The sequence below is a fragment of the Pinus tabuliformis genome, chromosome 7 (assembly GCF_031772625.1).
Source record: "Pinus tabuliformis cultivar Carrire ecotype Pingquan chromosome 7, CPIR1, whole genome shotgun sequence".
NCBI lineage: Eukaryota > Viridiplantae > Streptophyta > Pinopsida > Pinales > Pinaceae > Pinus > Pinus tabuliformis.
This window is the reverse complement of record NC_142293.1, coordinates 1,153,602,424-1,153,621,321: the sequence shown is the minus strand read 5'-3', so window position 1 is coordinate 1,153,621,321 and position 18,898 is coordinate 1,153,602,424.

Genomic DNA, 18,898 nt, shown 5'->3' with positions numbered 1-18,898 from the left:
ACAAATCGGGGACAATCTACCTATGAGAAGGAGATGATGGCCATATTACTTGCAGTGGATATCTGATGACCATACTTATTGGGGTAGCGTTTCCAAATCCGCACAGACTATCAAAGCCTTAAATATTTTTTGGAGCAACACCTATCCTCACCACAACAAAATAAATGGCTAGCCAAAATGTTGGGATATGATTATGAGATCATTTACAAGAAAGGGCGAGAAAATGTCATAGCAGATGCTTTATCACGCCAATTTGAGGAGGAAAGCACCCTGCTAGCAATCTCTCTTCCCATTCCACAGTGGATTGAAGAGGCTCACAAGGAACGGTTTTCACATCCTTTACTCTCCCAACTCATTAATAAATTGTAGGTGGATCCAAATTCCACAGCGGGCTACTCTTGGAGGGATGAGATTCTTCGCTACAAGGACAAAATAGTGATATCACCAACATCCACCCTCAAAAGTCACATTTTGGCAGAGTTGCACTCATCTCCCACTGTAAGCCATTCAGACTTTCAGAAGACTTATGCTCACACTCGACGTTCATTCTTTTGGATAGGCATGAAAAAGGACATTCTTAGTTTTGTAGTTGAGTGTGACGTGTGTCAGCACCACAAAGGAGAAACAATGAAATCCCCAGGCACATTAGAGCCATTGCCCATCCCTACCTCAATCTGGAAGGAGGTTTCTATGGATTTCATTACGGGTCTTCTGAAGTTAGGCAACAAGTCAGTCATCATGGTGGTTGTGGACAGACTATCTAAGTATGCTCATTTTTTAGCCCTACCCCACCCTTTTACACCAGCTTTGGTGGCTCAATATTTCATGGACTAGATATTCAAATTGCATGGCATGCCCACTTCCATTGTGTCTGATCGTGACCCGATCTTCACCAGTAACTTTTGGCAGGAACTCTTCAGGCTACAAGGTACCCAACTACAACTCAGTACTTCCTATCATCCCCAAACTGATGGTCAAGCTAGTCAACAAATGTCTAGAGACCTACCTCAGGTGTTTCACTTCAGAAAAGCAACATCTATGGGTATAGTGGTTACCTCTAGCCGAATGGTGGTATAATACTAACTATCATGCCACCACCAAAATGACTCCATATGAAGCAGTTTATGGTCAACTCCATCCTTCACCTACTTCTTATATCTAGGGATGCTTGAAGGTACAAGAAGTGGATCAACTCCTATAGAACCGTGCAACCATGCTAGCTCACCTCAAAGAGAATATCCATCAAGCTCAAAATCGCATGAAGCAACAAGCAGACAAACATCGTTCAGAGCGCAAATTTCAAGAAGGGGATCAGGTATTCTTGAGGCTGCAACCATATAAGCAAAAATCACTCAAAGAGAAGGGTTGCCAAAAATTATCTCTAAAATTCTACAGATCGTATCAAATACTTCAGTGCATCGAAGAAGTAGCCTACAAGCTAGCCTTGCCACCCACTACAAAAATCCATCTCGTCTTCCACGTCTCATGCCTCAAGAAAGTGGTTGGGAACCATTGCAGAATTCAAACCAGTGTACTGGAATTGGATGAAGAAGGTTCCATCTAGCTCCAACCTGAATAGGTTCTTGACACGTGAAAACAGAACCTGCGCAACCGCACGATCAAGGAAGTCCTTTTCAAGTGGAAAGACACCTCTCCAAAAGTTGTGACCTGGGAACAAACCACTATTCTTCAGTAGTTTCTGCAGCTTCAACCTTGAGGACAAGGCTATTTTTATGGGGGAGGGCATGTTAGGGTCCAACCCTAACCCCCTTATTTATGTAATAGGGTCGAGTCATAGTTATAGTTAGTTAAAGAGTCAATAAATCCCATATTAATAATTGTAAGTGGTTGACCCGCATTTAAAGAAGGGACCACAGTTGGTTGCAAATGGGCCATGGTATTAATAATAACCATGGTACTGACCCATGGTATTGCATGTATGAATCATATATAAAGGATAGAGACTCCCCTTGAGGAGCGTCATGTCTTATTTTGTAATTGAGCCCAGCTCTATTGGAGGTTGCCCCCTCGAAGAGGCAAGTGAACATTGCTTTCCTTTCTGAATAATAAAATACATGTTGTTATTTCTTATTGTTCTATGTTCTGGGTATATTTCTTCGCATACTTGGTATTCTGGTATCTTCTCACACATCAAGAGCATAACAGATTGGATTAACTAGAAGAATTAATCATTTTCTGTTGATAGATGGAACCAATCACTCCATTAGCATGTGATTCCTTGGAGGGAAGAGGTGGAACTATATGAGAGCATTGCAGATCATTGGTTATCTTGTCATAGAGCATGCCAAATTGGGTATAAATCAAATCTAAATATTGAGCATGAGTTGTTGGCTTGATGGGGCTTGACCTAGGTTCAGAGTTAATTAGCCAAACAAATCCTTGTACTACTAGCTCTTTCAGCAACAGCCTGCGGAGAGCGGGCTGAGGTCTCACCCAAAGCAGTATGGGGGGATACTGAAACCAAGTTTCTACACGCTTGAGATGTCTAAGGGGTCTGTTTAGTCCAACTGTGAATACCTTCGTGCAAGTTACTTCGAGCACTTTCCTAGCCTGTGAGGCCTTCACACTCTGTTATATTTTCCTTTGGACAGCCCTAATCATGGGTTGAGGTGATTTCACGTTGCTAAGGCAACGATCTGTGCTCTTTTCATAAGTTACACTGCAGATCTTACTTGTCTTCTTATAATTGTTAATTAACTTCATGGAAATAGATACTTATCCTTTTTTTTTGGCTATGGTTCACAAACACCTTGGTTAATGGGTGGTCGCTACGTCCATGGAAAAATCTAGGTTGATCGACCCCGAAGGGAATCTAGCAGGGAAAATTTTAAGAACCCCCCCTAAATTTATAAATATAATAAATTGGCGAATCTCCATGGTATATAGGAAAAATGGAAGGCGATTTTATCAATAATATAATATGTATATATAATTTTTTGGCGAATCTCTCACCAGGCATGGCGAATATTTTACTCAATTATAAATCTTGTAAGATCTTGGCAAGTCTTGCACTAAATAATAAAACTTTGTAAAGTCTAGTGAATCTTAGCATAGGCTACATGCTGGTTTAATTCCCCCATTTAAATAGGCTACATTTCAGGTGAATACCATGGGTCAATACCATGTGCCATTTTGGTGAATACCATGGGTCAATACCATGTGCCATTTTTATTTTTATTAATTCTAATATTAGGGTTAATAATGGTTTTTTGCATGGTATTAATAACAATCTAGTCCATGGTATTTGTCCCATAGTATTTTGGCCATAGGTTTCACCTAAATATAACCCATTTTTTGAGTGTTCGTAAATATAAGGTGACTTATGGAGTAAATATAAAAAAATGTTTTATTTGTTTACCATACCTCTAGTTTATTTATATTTTTATTAATTTACCATACCTCTTTTACAAATATGGTATTTGGCCCATAGGATTCACTTAAATAAAACCTCTTTCTTGAGCCTTCATAAATAGAACGAGGGTTATGGACTAAATATAAAAAGAGGTTTTATTTATTTACAATATGTTAGTTTATTTATATTTTTATTTATTTACCATACCTTTTGAGTAAGTATAAAAAGACGTTTTATTTATTTACCATACCTACACTTTACTTATATTTTTATTTGTTTACACCGTTACATGTATATAAGGTGACTTACGGAGTGAATATAAAAAATGTTTTATTTATTTACCATGCCTCTCATTTATTTATATTTTTATTAATTTACCATACCTCTTTTATAAATATGGTATTTGGCCCATAGGATTCACTTAAATAAAACCTATTCTTGAAAATGGGTGAATGGATTCACTTAAATAAAACCTATTCTTGAAAATGGGCGAATGGAAGGTTGTAAGTCCTAATTTCAAGGGCTAAATTTACCTTTTTTACCCTCTCCCTTAAAATAAGGTGGGCTATTTGAGGTGATTTGTAAAAATGTACTATGATACAAAATATTCGCCCACTAAAAATTTAAAACCCCTTAATTCCCCCAAAGGGCGAACATTCGCCCCTAAAATTATCCTTGGAATCTAGTCCCGCGACCCACTAGCAAGGCCTAACCCCAAGGGCTTCAGGCAGAATGGACCCTGTGACCTCCCGAATTGCGAGTCACTGATTTTGACCAACTGACCTAACCCTTGGGGCTTCAGATACTTATCTTATATTCACTTATTCAACATATTCATATAAGTTTGCATAGCATATAAACATTAAACTTGTAATTCATACCCAATATACTTCAATGAATAAAACATGAAAAAGACACATAGAATGATAAGAAAATTCTCTTTATTAATTTATCCACAGTTACAAACTTGACTCACCCTACGCACTCAGCTGCAGGGGTCAGCAGACTTAGCTGCGGACTACTAGGCCTTTGTGCACTCAGTTGCAGAGCCTTCTCCTATTTTATGACCCAAAAGACGACTTTACACTTTGACTAAGACTCAACTCATCATCATTAGATCTTACCTGGATCTATATCTCTTTACACTTAGAGCCTCACTCTATTTATACAATCCCATGGTCTATGGATCATGGGTAGAACTCTCAAGCTGACATTACATTACAAAAAGTAAGGGCGGACAACCCTGTGACTCAATTACAACATCGCACTCCGCGCCCATACTTCACGGAGTCTTTACATTAGACATAGTCAAAACTTGGTTTTTAAGCCCCAAAACATGCCTTGGGGGATCCTGCATCCAACAGGCCCCCAACACAAACATCGTGACTTGCCCTCAAGTCACTATGATGGTGTGGAGATCTTCACGCAAAGACCTCCCAACTCTGCTCGAACTGCTGCAATGTCAGCATCTCACTGAGCAGTTGCCTGTTGAATCTCCTAGATGCGTTGTTTAGAGACTGTAGTGTTTGAACTGCTTCCCTGTATCTGCTCATGTGTCCCCTGTATCTGCACGAGCTTTCCTTCAGTTTTTGCTGTGATTACGAAGGCCTCATCGATCCATGGTTGGACACACGCCTTTAGAACTGCTTCTTTGTGCTACCCCACGTCTACATGCTCCTTAAGTGCCTTGGCCTGTTGCATCCGTGCGAGCCTCTATGTAAGGGCCACTATTTGTGTGGTCCCTTTTATGTCATCATATTGTTTTTGTAGCTCACGTGCCTCTGTCTCCAAGCACTGAATGTTCGAGTCCCCCTGCAGAGCGGTGAGAACCTCGAACGATTCTTCCAACATTTTGGTGCAGTCCCTCACTGTACTGCTGATCTCTTCTATGCCTGTGGTGATGGCACTGTTGTGCTGTTCCCTCACCTATAGAGGAGTTGAAGGTTGTGCCTTCAACTGTAGCTCTGCTATCTAAAGGTTCAGCTCTAGCTAAACCTTGGCCATCTCTTCTTGCTCTTCACGCACCCCTACTACTAACCTCTAAATGCGTGCCTCTGCTGGCGCCTCGACTGGGATGGCCAACGCAGGGACCTTCTGTCAGGCTTCTTCAAGTACCTACACTATCTGCATATTCTAGGACATGACTTCGTCACGCTGCAAGCTCAACTATTCCATGTTGATTCTTTCTTTTCTCAATACATGTAGTGCGTGACACTCCTTGTCCTGCAGTTCTATAGTCACTCCATCCTGTAGGACATAGAGTTTCTCCCAAGGGAGCATAGCCATGTTGATCCCTACTCCCTTCAATGCATTGACCGTAGGCCTGTCAACATCATTTTCTATAACCAATGCCCCCTCTCGCAGAACTATTGTGTTTGTTGTGTAGGCACGCAACATTTCTTCAGCCACGGCCATTCCTACTACGAGGATAGTTGAGAGAGTAACAACCTGAGGAGTGCGCCCCTGCAACTCCTAAATCTATGGCTGGAGGGCCCCCAACACAATCTAATTCTCCTCTGCTGACTGCTGGAGGGCCTCTACGGTGATGTCATGCACCGTCTCCCCTATATCGTGTAGATCTCCCTCTATGAGGGTGATCAGGTTGAAAGAATTCTTATATGCTTTTGACTTCTTTCGCGGTCCCACCTAGTCTCTCGAGCACTGGTGCTTTAACTGTGTTGACATTGTTTGTAGGTCCGCGCCACCGTCCTCTATCTCTGTCTCCATTTCTTTTTCTTGCTAAGGTGAAGGTGACTTCTAGCCCTCACGTTCCTTTTGTGCTTCTGCTGCGACCTTCGTAGCGTCTCACGCCTCCTGCGCCTTTGTTGTTGCGGCCTCTTTTTGTCTCTTCTTTTCCAACTACACTACCTGCATTTTTGCCTCCTCTTTCTTTCACTGTGTAGCAGACTTGCCTACCTCCACTACAGAGATGGCTGGAGCACGCCACTCCAGTGGCCACACCTTAAGGACGTCGAAGATAACATCATTTATGGCCATGTATGGTAGTTCATTCCACTTCTTTGCGGGGTCCTTGTGCACCCTGATGTAGACATGATGGAAGTCTGCCTTAAACTCCGCAAAGCTTTGTAAGCTGTTATAGACAGTGGGTGATAATCGCGGCTTGCAGTTAATCCCCATTCTGATGTTCATCTCCATGAACACCCAGAATATTTTACTGTCTCAAATCCTACGCATGTCTTTAGTGGCCCACAACAAAGCGTACTTCACTAACTCCAGGAGATCCCTTGCAATTGTGGGGAACTGGCTATCCTCAGGAAATTCCCCAACCGCCAACACTATGGATAGTAGAAGCCATGCATAGTGGAAGGTTTTCCCCTGTTCCTGTGCCTCGCAGAAATTCTCCAGGAACTCCGACACAATTATTCGAACCAGTTAAACTGGATCCCCTCTACACACTGCTCAACAAGTGCAACCACCAGTGTGGGCACCTCATCTGCATGACACTTCCGCATGACCTTACCCACCAATATCTGAGTTGTGACTCTAACTATGTAGTCATTGATACTGGAGATCGTGTAGCCCCTCTTTTTCTTCTCCAACTTATATTTCTTTTTCATGGCCTCCACAATGGCCAAATCACTACTTTTGCCCTTTGAAATGTCTGTTGGGTCTTCCCCTTTACAAGGGAGTTAGGTAATTCGATGGATCAGGTGATCCGTGATGGGGATGGGCTCCCCAAACCACAAACACCCATCATGCACCAGGTAGAGCAGCTGCCTGATGATGAAGATAATCACTGGGGTGCGATGGTAATGCGACACTGCGAGTGGTTTCAACAACCTTGTCTTTTCGATGCCATTCAATCACTCACGCGTCTCCAACTCTACGACTCCTATCACGGTGTTTTTCTTCAGTTTCATGAGCTGCAGAGTCGCCAACTAAGGGAATTTCTCGTGGTCTATGAGATCCCAATCTTCGAACTTCAAACTCAGCACCCATCCCAGGTGCGCTCCTTCAAAAATGATATCATCGGGTAGCAACGGAGTCTATAGAGAGCTTTTACTGTCATCAATATCCTTGAGCAACTTTGCCTTCCCCTTCTGCGGAGGAACATATGCAGGTAGCTTGGTTAGAGGGTCCACACCCTCGGTTTCTTTCTCCATGTCTTTGCCCTCGTCTTCTTCTATCAGGATTTCCTCTAGGTCCTCCTCCTCCTCATCGGTTTCCAAATTAACTGCTTTCCCATTTCCTTCCATTGTTAACTTAGTTCGCAGTGGGTTTCAAGGGGACACACACACCAGAATCATGGGAAGCTTATCCTTCGTGGTTCTTGGTGTGCGCGATGATTTGGGGATTTCTGCAACTATCCCGACACTCTCAGGGGCATCCTCCATAGTCATGGCCTACACGGCCTCTTTGACGGTCATTTCTCCGATTTCCCTGGCTTCTTCATATGCTGCCATTTTTTTCATATAGAAATATCTCAACTGCTCAACCGTGTGCTCAAACAACGCTTGAAAAATGCTAAAAAACTCTAGATTCGGAATACTCTAGGCACATGACAACTCAATTCTCAAATGACCAAGTGTTTTTTTCTAGGCAGCCCTTTGTAATTTATAACGCCTTTTGAATTCAAATTCGATCGTTCCCCCCAAATCTGGTCCATTAATGCTCCCTTGGCAACAGATGTTCCCAAATCTTGCCCATAAAGCTAGCCTTAAATGCCTGCCCCCTACTCCATTTGGTCTCAAACCAAGCATCACATCGTGAATAGTGACTATAACGGTCACTTTCCAACCAACCCGCGTGGAAGCGCAACTACCCTTGCGCTATCGCAAACCCTATGACGCTTCACTTTTGCGCACAGTCCTAACATCGCGCAGCTCTCAAGTAGAGTAATTTTTATTTTTGCGCCTCCTTTCAACTACTTGGAGCGCTAAGACTGTTCTTCCCACGGCTAGTCAGGTAGTCATGCCACCTATATGCGGATTTACCCAATCATCATTTACTTCTTGTTGGAATAGTTCACCTTTTAACCTTACTACTTGCGTCGCGCATTTTACCATTTGTGTCATGCCACCATTTGGGATCCTTTTAGTAATACGTGGTCCAATCCAACGCATCAAATTGATCAACTCTCGACGGTAGTCTTCAAATTTATCAATACAATCGTGCACATCCCATTTTATCACGACAGTCCTTTTATCTAGAAAATTCCTTTCCATTCCTTCCTCCAGCTTCTTGACTTCTTCTTCTACCATGGCACTTTTCTCCCTCAAATGATTTTTTTCATTCAAGAGTTCTTAGAGCCTAATATTTCCCCACTGGATCTCTTCATCACGTCCCAAGCGTCCTTCTTCTTCCAGTTGCATGGTCCCTTCTTTTAGGGCTTCGCAATCTATCGTATTCGTAGGCGTTGCTATGCGTGGACTAGACATGATATACTTCATCGGTATTTTAGTGCTTGCTTCATAAACCAGCCTAGAAGGCATCTGTCCTGTTAGTTTCTTGCATGTCGCCCTATAATCCCATAGGACTACTGGTATGCGCAGGTCCCAATCACTTCGCACACCTTATTAAAGGATTCCACGTGGATAACCATCTATGCGCTCTTTCTTTCCACATTCTATTGTTCCAATTTGAGGAGCCAGTCGCGCATTCACCCCCCCCAATACATGCTTATTGATTGTACCTCCTATTGTGAAATGTATGTGCATCCGCACAGGGTGTTTATCATATGCCTGTGCCCACCTAGATAGATGCATACGTGAACTATCCCAACCATTGTATCTACCCACCGACCACCCTCTAGTTTTCCTAAACCGTGTGCGCATCATTCTCCTACAGGTGTGCTAGTCATCAAAGTTTCCTTTGTGCACAACCCACCACCTTGCAGGCATAGCACACAGTACCCAATTCAAGGCTTTTAATTGTTGCTTTTCTAGCACCTCCCTCTCAAATTGGTCCAAGAAAGAATCTACCTCTCCTAATCCATTGTAAATAGGTAAATATCTCATTTCCATTGATATGCATCACAGTGATCTTGTCATCATGTTATAGTTCAACGTGGTTACCTTGTGTAACTGGTTCTACCATCACTCTATCTCCTCATCAGAATCTGAAGTACAGGAGCTTTCGCGCTTCCATGAAATCTGTCCATATGCAATGGGATGTACCCAGTCTTGCTCTCACGTAGTTATCTTGTAGATGTAGTCCAAATCGTCGTGACTTTCATAGTCGCACACTGGCTCAGTGTAGCACAATACCTCAACAGGGTCCAATGGTATTATTACGGGCATAAACTTCTTTTCAAAAATCATCTTGCACTTTTTCAGATTAATCACCCCATTCATGTTAATGGCCCAATCAATTCCTAAGAGCACAGGGTAGGGATTGTTGTCATCAACAATTTCTATCATTTCAAAGTCTAATAGTGCACTCGCTCCCTGAATATCCACAGTGATTCCCTGCAATTGCCCCAGGGGTATTATCTTCTCTTAGTTCACCATGTGCAGCTGAATAGGAGACCACTGCAGCATAGGCCCCCCCATGTGCTCCCATGTCTGCTTTGGTAGAACGTTCACGTCCGACCCTAAATCCAAAATTACTTGGTCCATCTCATATTCTCTAATCTGCGCGGTTAGCCTCATCTCTCTCCCCGTCCTTGTCTTATGATTTCCAATATTCTGGACTACACACAGTTCTCCTAGCATAGTCCTAGCACATCTATTAATGAGTTCCTGCAATCCTTTTACAGCCTTACTGTCACACAGTAGCTTCATGCACATTTCTAGGAACATTGTGAGCATCGACAGGTCCATTTCTGGCTCCGTTCTATCTCTGCTTCCTGAAGTGGAGGCATCAACAAAGTTCTTCTTAGCTTCCATAAAGGTTTCTCGAGCGCACTCCAAATCAAACTCCACTTCTTTTGCCAGAGCTTTGTGAACCCAAGTACATTCTTTGGGTTGTTTGCCTTTATCATCTCCCATTGTAATTCCACTTTGGAGCACAATATTTACATTTGGATCATCCTTGCGCGGCTGAGACCTCATCATTTGCAGGTTCTAAGTCGGGGGGTGTGGTAGTACTCCCTTGTCACGTAGCCTAGCTATCAGCGTAGGACAATCCTCCTTCTCATGATCAAACAAGGTACAGTACATACATGATGGACGCGTTGAATTTGTACAATCATGGGCATAATGTCACAACCCTCCGCAATTGTAGCATATCAGTTGTCCGTGACCTCTCCCAGGTCCTCCTCCACCTCGGCCTCGTCAGCACCCCTGGAATCTGATTCGCGCCATCCCTACTCCTTGATCTAGGGGCCGCATTTCAGCCTGAACCCTATAGGTGGTAGTTCTATCCATAATTATCTCATAAATTCTACATGTGCGCTCATCGTGTCCCACCGATCTACAGAAATTACAGAACAACTGTTGCGAGTTCTGTGTGTACTTTTGCAACAAATGGTAGTTTTTTGTAGCATGCTTTCCTCCTATTTGACAAATCGTGCACCATAGAGTAGGCACTACACTCGGTCCTGCTTATGCTTCCAGTCTTAACAGCATCAGTCTCCCTCCCGTGAGATAATTCACGAATATTGGGCACTGGCCTTTATCATGGCCCTGACCTTTGCATTTCACACACCACACCTCTTCGCGTGCTTCTCGTCGGACTTTTCTATCTTGCTTTAGACTCTGCATCTCGAGGCGTAAGTTTTTCAACTACACGTGGATCTGCTAAACTCTTAAGTTAGGATCCTGCAATGGGGTCTCATGCAACCTCATCGTGATCACTAAAGCCTCTTCCTGAGTTGTTAACCTTTGTTGTGACATCGTGTTCCTCAAATGTGGCGATAGTGATGCTACAAACCATTCGTGGTGTTGTCCATCCATCAGAGTCATGTTAGCTTCGTGAATCATGCACTTCAGCCTCTAATCTAGCTCCCAAGGAGTCTCACCTAGTAGCATCGTGACTCTTTGTACCCAATGATCGACTACACTTCTAACTTTGGCCTGCTAAATTCCCTAGTTACCGTAGCTTAGATAACCGAGATTCCTGCATTCAGATTATCACTTGAGTGCTTGATGTACCAGGTCAGCTTGAAATCCTGCAAAGCACTAACCAATGTCGCTTTCTTGATATTATCATTTGTAACTCTCTGCGCTTCCCATACGTCTTTTACAACGAACCAAAACTGGTCTGGAACTTCATTTCTGACTCCCTTGAACATAGGCAGCGTTATCAAGATTACCATCTTAAAACGCAGTGATAGCGGAGGTGGCATGGGTGAAGATGGAGGTGATGACGGTGAAACTGATGGTGGTGTGGGTGGAGGTGGTATGCGTGGAATCCTCTACCTTATCAAATGGATCGCACTTCGTGGAGATACCTTTGCGAGCTCTTCCTCATCCCCTCACGGAGGTGAAATCAAGGGGCTAGTCTCTAGTCCCACACTTCCTTCATTTCTATAAATTCTCCCACTTCGTGTAGCCTCGAACATCAATGTAGCTGCATAATCCTCTTTTCACACAATAGCATTTTAATCAAAGTGTTCAGAGACTTTACATACTTAATTCGCGGTCCCTTGAGAAAGCATCACTCTGCCTCATTATAGCTGACTAAAGTATCTACCGTGAACTCAATAATGAATCCTCCTATAATCTGATCAAGCCAGTGATCAAAAATGCACGCAATCTTATCCTTCGATGCTTCCAATCTATGCATGAACTCTGGGGTCCACACAATAGGTCTATCAAGCTTCCACCTTCCTTGGCTATCTGCTAACTTCATGATCCACTTGTACATCTCAGTAGGGAATGATGCGAAGAAAATTTTGTGGATCTCTATGTATAGGTAGAAATCTAACCACTTTTCCTTTGATAATCATGGATTCCTCTTCTCCTATGCCGCGAATTCGTGAATTTTCCTATCCAACCACCCTTCAATCTCCTTCTTAGTTAGATTCCAGTGATGCGACATCAGACATATCTATGCAGATTCTGGTCCCAGCAACAGAACCATTTGTTGGCTTGATGGGGCCTGACCCAGGTTCAAATTTAATTAGCCAAACAAATCCCTATACTACTGGCCCTTCTGGCAACAACCCGCAGAGTGTGGACTGAGGTCTCACCCAAAGCAGTATGGGGGGATGCTGGAACCAAGTTTCCACACCCTTGAGATGTCTGAGGGGTTGGTTTAGTCCAACTATGAATACCTTCTCGCAGGTTACTTTGCGCACTTTCCTGGCCTGCAAGGCCTTTGCTTTTTGTTATATTCACCTTCGCACAGCCCTAATTAGGGGCTAACGTGATTTTGCGTTGCTAAGGCAACGATTTGTGCTCTTTTCCTAAGTTACACTACGGATCTTAATTATCTTCTTATAACTGTTAATTAGCTTCTTGGAAATAGATACTTATCTTATATTCACTTATTCAACATATTCATATAAGTTCGCGCAACATATAAACAGTAAACTTGTAATTCATACCCAATATACTTCAATGCATAAAATAGGAAAAAGACACATAGAATGATAAGAAACATCTCTTTATTAATTTCTCCACGGTTATAGACACAACTCACCCTGTGCACTCAGCTGCAGGGGTCCGCACACTTAGCTGCGGACTACTAGGCCCCTGCACACTCAACTGTGGACTACTAGGCCTCTGCACACTCAACTGCAGAGCCTTCTCCTATTATACGACTCAAAACATGACTTTACACATCCACTAAGACTCAAATCATCATCATTAGATCTTACCTGGATCTATATCTCTTTACACTTAGAGCCTCACTCTATTTATACAATCCCATGGTCTATGGACCATGGGTATAACTCTCAAGCTGACATTACATTACAAAAAGTAAGGGCAGACAATCCTGTGAGGCAATTACAATATCACACTCTGTGCACATACTTCACGGAGTCTTTACATCGGACATAGTCAAAACTTGGGCTTTAAGCCCCAAAACTTGTCTTGGGGGATTCCTCGCCCAACACGAGCAATGACTTTCTCTTCAATAACAACCCTGCCCTTGGAAACATCCTTGGTTATGGAAGGAAGCAAGGATTTGATGAACCATTCTACCAACATTTAATCGATAATATAAGTTTTTACCAAATGACAAGGATGTCTCCACTCATGTATATGATCAGATATATGAGTAGAGTATGAATTTTTAAGGAGGTTAAAAGTTCGGTACATGTTTCATAATGATTAATTGGTAATTAGAAATGAGTTAATAACATGGTTTCCAATGCTTTGAAGTTGTTAAATCAAGCTCTAGGTAATTTGATATACCATTTGGCCGCCAAAGTAGTAAGAGTTTATTGGAAAATACACAAATGAATGGAGTCATCATTTAAGGAGTTCAAAGAACACCATAAATGATACGTCATCACATGGTTTGGAAAATATTCTCTAGGATTCCCATTGAACTTGGGAATGTCACTCAACAATTTAGTTGGAATAACAGAACACCAAGGAGAATGATAGATGGGATCATTGGTAAGTTGGGATAGATCTAGTAATTCTAATGTTGCAATGAAAGGCAAATTCCTATTGAAGTCTATGTGTGGAGGCTAGTAAGCTTGTGGGTAAAGGTTAACTGGTGGTGGGGAATATCTTGGATAAGATGGAATGGGTTGTGTCACTAGCACTTTCATTCCACCAGGGTAAGGGTGATCTTTAAAAGTAGGCTAGTCCATACCAGGTTGTCCAATTCCATGAAAATCTTAATCATTCTGGAAAGCTTGACCTTGGATTCACTGACCTTGATAAGGTGCTTGTGGTATGGTTGTTGTTTGGACAAGAAGGATTTTTGGTATACCTTGTTAAGGTTGTCTAGATGGAATTTGCATCATTCCTAGAGTAGGCTAACTAGTTTGTACCTATGGAATTCCTTGCACAAGTTGATTTACATGTACCTACATTATATTGATCTGCAATTGATCATAGACTTAAACTGATGTAGAATTGATTAACCATTAATGATTTGAATGTTAGCTCAAAGCATGGAAATCGAGGAAAACTACTTGAGAAGAAGACTTTACGGTAGCTGATTAAACACAAGATAGATGTATAATAGAAGTGAAAATAATAAAAACATAGTGATACCAGACAACGAGATTGGTGACAGAGTTCATCCCTGACGGACTACGTCTCTGGGTTCGCTTTCAAGATTGGTGAGCATTTTCATTAGGAATGAAAAGAAGGAGTTGATTACATAGAGATTTGATTAGTCTAAATGTGCATGCAGGCACTTCTGATCACTATCATCAGATAGTCCTTTGAACCAACTTTCCAACGCCTCTCACAGTTCCCAATTCCGACTCCGGATGCTCCTGTAACACTGAAAACAAAACTGCCTATGGTCTCTAGAATCTACATACAAAAACCAAAACTACTCTCCTCCTAATCAACAAAGGAAAACCACCTCTTATAGGCCTACAGGTACATAAAATCCTCTTTGGCTAAATTGCAGATAAATTGGTTGCCTCAGGATGAGTTTTAGAGCTCGGTCTGGTTATAATTTGATGCCTAGGTCTAGCTGTGTGGTGGTCAAATTAGTTTGTTGTAACAAAACATCAACAAAATCCCAAAAATACCATAGGATAAGAGTGAAACCATTTATGGTTAGCTAACTAGGAAGAGTTTGGACATCTCATGTGAGTGGTGACCGAACTTACGGTTTGAGTGCCAATGGTTCCCCTGTTGGTTTGCTAACCCTGATGGTTTAAATCTCCCGCGGTTAACACACATAACACGTTCACATGGCAACTTATGACACTGTGAGAACTCTACGGACATTGTTTGTTAACGCAATGGCTTAAATCTGATGGTTATTCATTACCTCGTCACATGTTCTGTAAATGTCACTGCGGTTAAGAGTTGGCTGTTTGATGTTGCAGTTTCCCTGTTTCCAACGGTCTATCCATGAAGCATGTTCACATGACCTCCGATGCGGCTAGGCTTCTCGCATGGTCAAAGGTTTGTGTATTGCTTTTTATAATGTTTTACAATGCATTTAAAACATAGTTCGAGGGTTAATACCAAATTTTTTTGTTTTAGGTTTTATATTAATAATGCGATGGTTTGGACTAGGTCTTAGGTTTTAGAGTTAGGTTTTGTAACATATCAATGGTGTCTAGGATATAGCATAGGTTTAGGGTTTTAGAATTAGGTTTGTATTGCATTTTTATTAGGTGTTTAAATGCAAACTAGGGTTTTAATACATAGCTCATCAAACCCCATTTACAATCAAATGTCAACAAGCAACATTAACGACTTTTGTCACATGACAATGAACCTGTTGACAATAAAAACCTACGAGTGAACGACGACCGAAACCCTGCGAAGGAAAATGACAAAACACATGTTGTCAACCAATCCTGGTGAAACTATTGATGAAAACAAGTCAACAACCAGGCACAAACCCATGTCAACTGAACGCCATACAAAACCATAAACATTACATGAACAACCTAATCCATAACTGACACTGTTGAATCTGATGACACCGAACTGAATTGACGATGACTCTGAATACTGACGACGACACTTGAACACCTGTGCAAGGATCTGAGGAGATCCTCCTGGATCATTCCTCTCCACTTGAAAGCTTTTGGACCACAAAAGTTTGACTAAAAAAACAGTCGATGAGGGTAGAACTCCCTCTCTTTTCACCTTGACCTGACGATGTACCAATACATTCGATCAATCACCCATAAGTGATGACCCTGATGATGCTGACCATGGAACTTTTTGAGTCGTTGACCTATTTCATCCATCTGCAGTATGAAAAACTTACAACGATGGGCAAACAACCTGTTATGAACATGGCAATTGAATTCTTTCCACGAAGAACCATGTGTTAGTGTTTCATAATCTTTGAAAACAGTCTCTACTGGACATTGTTTAATACCATCAACATGTATAAACAATCTACTTTGTGGAATGAGAGAGACAATCAAAAATACTTTGGACATCAAACCAACTACTTGAATTGACATACTTTCTTGATTCCTGATTACTAAGTGAACTTGCTGCAATGAACCCATCAAGCTGTAAGGTGAAATTTGCTGCAACTTAGTTTGTCTTTGAAAGTACTGAGTTAGTTGTTGATTTATTTGATTCACTTTTTCTTCATTCATTAAATGATGTTTCCATTGATTAACACTTTCGTCTGATGCATAAGTTCCCATTAGACACTTTGACACTACTGTAGAAAAGTCTTTGGTATGAAAGCAAATATATTTCCTCTCCGCTTGAAAAGAGGTTTCCTAACTGTTCGAGACATGAAATGGCAACACAATACAAATGAAATTGAGCACTGACTTTCCCCAATACTGACCTGTATCCCTACTTATGAATAAGATGTTTGGTTTTACATAGAACTGAACAAGTTTCTAGCTCTTTAATCAAACCATGTTTAAGCTGAGTCTCATAACTTAAACAACCATCATGTCGATTGTTATGTTTTCCTTTCATACACATGATGACAAATCTCTTTCTTGAACTTATTAATCGCCTCATCTTATTAACATTAACTGAATTCAAGTGATTTTTGTTTTGATGTGCCCTAACAATAAATTCATCCCCGTCATTCTTAAGGTGATACTTATGTTCTCTCTGGTAAAATATTGCATCATGATCATAAAGATAAGGACTTCCTAAGACAACTCCACATATGTCTACTGGAACCACATCTAATTCCACTTCATCAATGTAATTAGTTGTAATGGAAAATCTTAATCGACATTGTTTGGTGACTTTTATCTGAGTTGATTTATTTAGCCATCCTAATGGGTAAGGTCTTGGATGATTCCATGTTTCCAAACCCAAACTTTTAACTAAATATTCAGAGATTAAATTCGCCTGTGATCCACTGTCAAACATTGTATCTATCTTTGTATGCTTAGAAGTTATCCTTATGTTAAACAATTCAACTCTTTTATCCTCATTTGAAGGATTTATGTTTGAATAAGATGAAATAGTTTTTGAACTTGAACCAGTGTCAGATGTTTTACCTATCGTAACCATGGCAATTATCCTCCTTTCATCACCTGAATCTGAACCTAGATCTTGTTGGACTGCTGCAATGGCCTTCTTTTCATCCTTTTCCTTAAGGAACTTTTTAGGCTTAAGTTCTGGATGAAGTTTCCAGTACTTCGATTCATCATGACCGATTCTACAGAAATGAGAACAAGTAGGTCTTTCCTTCTGAGCTATTGCTGATTTATTTCTCTTCGAATTGTTCTTCCCCTTACTGTCACTAGAATCTTTGGTTTCCAACTCTTTGGATGACGACGATGAAAAATTGAATGGTCTGCCACCTGATTCAATATGTATGGCCTGAGCACACACCTCATCAAAATAATCAAGATTAAACATCAATAAAGTATGCTACAAATATGAATGTAAACTGCCGATGTATTTTAACAAAGTTTCACGTGTATCCAATGAAATACCAAGCACCAATGCTTTCTTTCTAAACTCCTGAGTAAACTTCTGAGCACTTTTCCCTTTACCTTGCCTCAAATGCTGCCAATCAATAACAGCTTGATGCATGTATCCTAAATGATAGCATTGTTTCCTAAGAGCTTTCAAAAACTTAGACCATGAAGAGATGACTTTTCGTTTATGCTTTACATCTATGCAAGTTTTGCTTTCCCACCAGATTAGAGTTGTTCCCCCCATTATAAGTGTAGCTAACTGAATTTCAGTTTTATCGCTAGAAATGTTCTGAATGCGACAATACACTTCTAACTACTTAATCCAGTTATCTATCTTTCCAGGATTCATTCCACCATCATAAACAGGTAACTCAAATTTCACATCAAGTTTCAAAAGAGATGTTTTCTTAGGTTTCTTTTCCATTTCAGATTTTGCGCTGGAAGAAGAAGAAGAAGAAGAAGATGATGATGATGGAGATGATGGAGGTGAAGGTGGTTTATCAGTCTTCCCTTTACATTTTTCCTTCTTCGATGCCTTTGAAGAAGAAGTTGCATCTCTCATCTTCTTGTCTTCGTAAAATTCTCCCAACATCTGCTACATAGTCAAGAATGCTTGCTAAAATTGTTCTTCACTCATCTTAGTTTCAATGATTTCACCTGCATCAGATCCTAACATGGTCGACTTATGAATGACTTGTCACTTTCCAATCTTTGGATCGATCTCCTCAAGGATTCCTTCTCCTCGTTGCTACTTTGACCTGGTTAACATTCAATGGAAAATTCTACAAATTTAACCTACTGTGATACCAAATTATATGATCTGAAATTGATCATAGAAATGTAGAATTGATTAACCATTAATGATTTGAATGTTATCTCAAAGCACGGAAATCGAGGAAAACTGCTTGAGAAGAAGACTTTACGATAGCTGATTAAACACAAGATAGATGCATAACAGAAGTGAAAATAATAAAAAAATAGTGATACCAGACAACGAGATTGATGACAGAGTTCGTCCTTAATGGACTACGTCTTTGAGTTCGATTTCAATATGGGCGACCGTTTTTATTAGGAATGAAAATAAGGATTTTATTACATAGAGATAT